This window comes from Panicum virgatum, chromosome 9N (genome assembly GCF_016808335.1).
Source record: "Panicum virgatum strain AP13 chromosome 9N, P.virgatum_v5, whole genome shotgun sequence".
In the NCBI taxonomy this organism is placed as follows: domain Eukaryota; kingdom Viridiplantae; phylum Streptophyta; class Magnoliopsida; order Poales; family Poaceae; genus Panicum; species Panicum virgatum.
Genome location: NC_053153.1, coordinates 74,648,757 through 74,655,239, shown reverse-complemented (window position 1 = coordinate 74,655,239; position 6,483 = coordinate 74,648,757).

Genomic DNA, 6,483 nt, shown 5'->3' with positions numbered 1-6,483 from the left:
GGAGCTCCTGACCTTCGGCCGCTGTTATGCATTTTAGCCAAAAGGCTACTACACTAGATTTGTAGAGTTCGCCTTCTGATAATGTGTAGCTTCTTGCCCTTTGGAACATTCTTTTTTCTTCTTTTTCGTCCGAAGGTTCGAAGTGTCCTCGAAGGTATGCCATGATTGGTGATCACCAGTCTTCGCTTGCAATGGTGTTGATATGTTTTGCTTTTTCTTGTTTTGTGGAGGGCTTCGTAATTTTCTCGTAGAAAACGTCCGGAGGTAGTGGTTCTTTGCGAGCAGCAGCCTTTGCTAGCTTGCCTGCTTCTTCGTTCTGGCTTCTTGGGATGTGGATAGATGTGAAGCCTTTAAAATATTTTTCCATGGCTCTTACAGCTTCTAGGTACATCTTCATTTCTGGCTTCTTAGCTTCGTACTCTTTTTCCACATGGTCGGTGATGACCTTCGAGTCAGATTTGATGACAAAATTTGGATGACCCAAAGCTTTCATCTTTCTGAGGCCTAGCAGCAGTGCTTCGTACTCTGTGGTGTTGTTTGTGCAGGGGTCTGGATTGCTGAATTCTAGGCGCGCGACATATCTTAGCTTCGCACCCGAAGGTGACTGAATGATTGCCGCAACGCCGACTCCTTCGTTACACCATGCGCCATCATAGTGTACTGTCCACGGCTCGATTGGGTCTTCTGCCGCGAAGGTTGGAGAGGTCCAATCCACAACAAAATCTGCCAGGACCTGGGATTTAATGGCTGTTCTTTTCTCGAAATCAATGTAATGCTCCACGAGTTTCGAAGCCCACTTGCTTATTCTTGCAGATGCTTCTCTGTTATGGAAGAGGTTGTGCAATGGTTGATCCATGATTGCCATAATTTTATGACCTTCGAAGTAGTGTCTCAATTTTCTTGATGCCATGACAACGGCATAAGCGATTTTCTCTAGCTCAGAATAGAATAACTTGGACCCCGAAAGTGCCTCTGCGGGAAAAGTATATAGGCAGCTATTTTTGTCGACCTTCGATTGTTCTTTCCACCACCAGGGCTGCGCTGACAGCCATTTGTGAAGCGGATGTGTAAAGTAAGAGAGCTTCTTCAGGGTTGGGTGAGGTCATCTTGGTCAGGTTTTCCAAGTAATTTTGCAATTCTCTGAATGCTTTCTTTTGTTCTTCACCCCACTCGAATTTACTGGAGCTTCGGAGAGTTTTGAAGAACGGTAAGCTTCGATCTGCTGAACGAGGGACGGATATGTTCAGTGCTGCGATTCTGCATGTCAATTTATGCACATCTCTCACAGACTGTGGTTCTTCCATGTCTCGAAGTGCTCTAACTTTGTCTGGGTTTGCCTCTATGCCTTTTGTTGAAACAAGCCATCCGAGGACTTTGCCTTTGTCTACTCCGAAGATGCATTTTTCCGGTTTCAGGCTGAGGTTTGCCTTCCGAAGGTTGGCGAAGATTTCGGCCAGATCTACCACATGGTTCTTCCTTTCTGCACTGGAGACCACTATGTCGTCGACATAGGCCAGTACGTTTCTTCTGAGTTGAGGGGCCAAGACTTTTGAGGACATTTGTGAGAATGACTGTCCGGCGTTTTTCAGACCTTCGGGCATTCTGACGAAACAGTATGTTCCGAAAGGGGTTGTGAAGCTTGTTTTTTTCTTCATCTTCTCTCTTCATCCAGATTTGATGGTACCCGGAGAAGCAGTCTAAGAGTGACATTAGTTGGCTGTTAGATGCATCATCAACAACTTTATCGATTCTTGGTAAGGGGAAGTCGTCCTTCGGACAAGCTTTGTTTAGATCAGTGAAATCTATGCACATTCTCCATTTGCCATTTTTCTTTTTTACTGGCACACTGTTGGCCAGCCAAGTGGGGTACTTTACTTCTCTTATAACCTTCGCATCGAGAAGCCTTTGAACTTCTGCCTTGACTGCTGCGACTTTGTCGTCAGATATTTTGCGGAGCTTCTGCTTTTTGGGCTTTATCTTCGGGTCAATGTCCAGCTTGTGTTCTATGATTTCTCGGCTGACGCCGCGAAGGTCGCTGGTTGACCAAGCGAAGACATCTTTGTTTTTGTTAAGGAACTCCAATAGTTCACATTCTTCGTCTGGTTCGAGGGCCGCGCTGATTGTTACTTGCCTGTCTGGTAAGTGCTTATCAAGTGGCATTTTTTTACTCTGCACTCTTGCTGGAACGTTTCTTCCTTGTCCCTTTTTTGCTCTTTGAGTGGAGTGGGTTTTTTGTCAGCTTCAACCAGATGGACGTTTCTTTGTCCGGGAGCGACACCCCGTTCGATGTCTCTGGCCAATTGTTGGTTGCCTCGGACTGTGATTACGCCTTTGATTGCTGGCATTTTCATGCACAAGTAGAGCTGATAGACGATTGCCTCAAATTTGTTGATGAGGCCACGGCCGAAGATTGCATTATAAGGGTAGTTCATTTCCATGACATCAAAGGTAACAGGTTCGGTCCTTAGGTTTGAGAGATCCCCAAAGGATACTGGAAGAGTTATCTTTCCGAGGGCATTTACACATTTGCCCCCGAAGCCGATGAGCGGGACATCCGCTGGCTGCAGAAGGTTGCGGTCGATGTTCATGCGGTCGAAGGTGCTTGAAAAGATGATATCTGCGGAGCTTCCCGTGTCGACCAGGATTTTTCCTATGGTCCAGCCTTGTATATTGGCTTCGATGACTAATGCATATGTATGGGGAAAGTTGAGCAGGTTTACATCTTCTTCAGAAAACACTATGGGCATGTGAGACCATTGCGTTTTCTGGACAGGTCCATCCACCATGATGGAATGAACCTATCGAAAGTAGTTTCTTCTTTGTTTTTTTGATCTCGAATTCTAGGGATGACCCTCCGGATATTGGCATTATCATGCCGAAGGTTGGTAGTGCTGCAGGCTGGGCATTTTGGTTAGTTTGGTTTTCTTGCTTGAGTGGGGGGCCTGGCGGAGGTGGGGGCAGCTCTTTTTGGGTTGCTTGAGCTGTGGGCAGGGGAGGCAGCCTTGGTTGGTTTTGCTGCGGGGGTTGCCAGTTGATCGGATATGGATTGTAGCCGAAGGTTGGCACTGTTTGGAAAGGAGGGTTAAAAGTTGGTTGCGGAGGTTGGAATTGCTGTGTTTGCTGAGCAGGCCAGCTGGTGTGCGCTATGAGTTTGGCATTCTTTTCAGCTTCCATTCTTTCAAGTGTCCTTTTCTTTACGGAGCACTGATTAGTTCTGTGGCCAGCATCTTCCCCATGAAAGTGACAGTATAGTTTCTGCGGGCCATGCGGAGGTCCGCGGCCTCGGCCTCTCCCTTTTTCGCGACCCCTGTTGGACCTGCCCCTTTGGTGGTGTTCTTTGGAGCTAATGTTGACTTGCTCCTTCGGAGGTTGTGTGGGTGGTGGGATTATGTAAGGATCAAATTCTTCCGGTTGATCTGTATCTTTAGAAGGTTCGACAGGGAGTATGTACTGGTTTTGCTGATTGGTGTTTGTTTGATTGTTTTGTTGTCAGCTCAGCTGTTGCCTCATTAACTTTCTTTGTTCGACCCTTCCCTTGTGATCTGCTTCGGACTTTGTATACTTCTCCACCTCCGCATATAATTCTGACAGACTTCTTGGTGGCTCTCTGTCGAGGTGAGATGCCAGTTGGCTTGGTAGGAGGCCCTCGATGAATTTTGCTATTGCATCTTTCTCGGATAAGTTTGGAGTTTGCGCTTTTTTCTGCACAAACCTCCGAAGGTACTCAGGCAGCGTTTCTCTGTCCATTTGTATGCAGCTGAATTGCTGCAAGGTGTTGAGAGTTAACTTCTTAAAGACTTTAAAGTCTTGTTTGAGTCTTTCCTTGAGTTGTACCCAGCTTTGGATCAAGAGGGGTTGAATGTAAGAGTACCAGTTTGCAACTGGACCTTCGCACGCCATGACAAAAGATTTTGCCATGATAGGGTCGTCTCTGCCAGCTGAGGCGATTGTTGCTTCATAAGTCATTATGAACTGTGCAGGATCGACTGATCCATCGTACTTTGGTAGCTGAATTGGCTTATAGCCGTATGGCCAGGAAGTGCGCTGCAAGGTGATTGACAGCGGTGATGTTGGATCAAATGGAGGGTTTGGTTGGAAGTGTTGATCTTGGTGAATGTGATTCGTCTGGCGAAGGTCATGACCTTCGAGGTGCATGACCTTCGAGGTGTCTGGAGGTTTCAGCAGTTGCGTGGGTGTTTGGTAACTCTTGCAGTTGCCCAACTTCCTCCTGCATTTTCTGGATTTCTGCTTGCATTTCTGCGACTCTGTGTTTGGCTTCAGCTAGCTTCTGGGTTTGCTCGGCTGCCCTCTTTCTGGTCGCCAGTTGTTTGGCCAGATGGACTTTCTTCATTTCTAGAGTGCGAAGCTCAAGGTTAAGTTCATTGTGTAGGTTTTGTTCAAGCTAGTCATCTTCAAGTTGGAAGGGGCTGTTTAGTATTTCATCTTCGGTTGTTGCAGCTGCTGCTGCTTCTGAGGCTGCTGTTGCTTTTTTGGCTGCTGCCGCGGCCTTCTTTGCCTCGATAGCATGTTCTGCTTGAGTGCGCTTCTCCTTCTCGGCCAATTGGGCGGAGGTTAGTTCATTGGGTAGGGATTGTCCGATGGGGACTTCGTGAAGGTTGGGACCTTCGGCGGCTGATGCGCCTGGGTTGGTGGTTTTCTTTCTTTGTGGGGCCATCGTAAGGTGATTTTCGAGCTAAGAACATGGGTGGGCGCGTCTGTGGGGATCCTTGGCACGATCACCGCACAGGGAATAGAAAAAGTAAGCTTCAGATAGTAAAGTGAACGCTTGGGAATAAATTGCACAATCGAGATTGCACTATAATTTGCCAAATGTCCGACCTCGTACAATATTGGGGGGGGGGGTATTTATACCCCCAATCTTATTACAACATTCCAAGAATGCCCCTCCGGTTCTTATGAAGATCATGAGATTACATCAGGGGTATTTGGTAATTTAAGTAGGTAGGACAGTCCGAATTGGACACTCCTGCTCGAGTCACATGTTGCATGATGTTCGGCAACCTTCGGCAGGAACCTTCGGCAAGCTTCATGATGCTCCACCCCTGTCCTTCGTCACCTCCTTGTCGACCATTGTGTCCCGAAGGTTCTGGACGTCATCTTCGGGTGCAGGACCTTGACGAGTTCCTCCAACCTTCGGCAACCGGGAGTGATTATCGTCCCTGCTCTCACCAATCAAGAGAGAAGGAATGATCCTTTGTGGTTAGCGAAGGTTACGACCTTCGACGAACCTTCGGGTTCGGCCACCTTCGCGAGGGGGCGATCCCCAACACATATTAGATCTACCGCTGCATTCAAGTTGATCCGTGTCATACATTATAAAGATAGAATATGTACATATGGTTTGTTGGTGTGATTTTTTATCATACGTGGAGAAAAGAGAGTAAAAGGATGAGAAAAAATAAGGTCGCTAGCACGTCAGCAAGCAGACGGTTCGCCTGGATAGGACCGGCTGGATAGAGCAGGATGTGAGAGGTGGCTGGAGCTAGTTTGCTTTCCAGTCCAGCCGGTTCTGTCCGGCCGAATACGCCAAAGAGCTTAACATTGAGTAACTGATATTTTGTCTCTTTGCTCCCACGTCCTCACAACTCTAGATTTTCCATGCACAACTCAGTTAATGATTTCACCAGCATTATTAAGAACGACCTAACTATAGCAGCATTGCGATTATAATTGCAACAATCCATCAGCAGCTACACAGCATCCGCATGCATCATAAATCGTCGAAAGAAACGAATCGACTCGTAATTTATATGAGTTAGAAAATATTTTTAAGAAAAGCTAAAATATTTTCTCACCTGCACTATTTTTCTTACCCACAGTGCTCGTGAATAGCCTTCGCCTTCTCTCCTGCTTTTCCTTTTCTGCTGCACCTTTCTGATCCTTGTCCATAAGCGCCATCTCTCGGAGAGATCTATTTCTAACATGCGCGAGTGGTCGTGCCACCGTCACATAAAACCACCCATTGCTGCTCCCTCACCATCTTGTCACGACTCACGATTCCAGTTTTAGCCGAAGCTCCCCTGTCACCCCGGTGGGGCTGCGCGATTCCGGTTCTGCGCGCGAGCGCGAGCAAGCATCACAGCGCTCGATTTTCGGACCGTCTCGAGTTGCTCCACACACTCCCATGTGCGTGGGTCCTACCAAATATTAGCTGTTTTCTTTTGTTCTCCTTCCCGCTTCACTCGTCTCATCTTTTCTCAATCCTATTTTTCCCTCTTTAATCTTTATCCATCACATCGGCGGACCTGGGCCGCCCGCCGAGTTGTTGGGAGCGACGCGGCACGAGCACGGTGAGCGGTGGGCCGGATGCTTGTTTTTTCCTTTTTTTTTCCTCCCAAAAAATTGCTGCAACGGATGCATAACTTTGTTAATAGAGAAATTATATTTATGTTACTTTTCTTTTTCTATATTAGTTTTGGCTTCTCTCTGCATAAATTATATACATAACTTATATACATAACT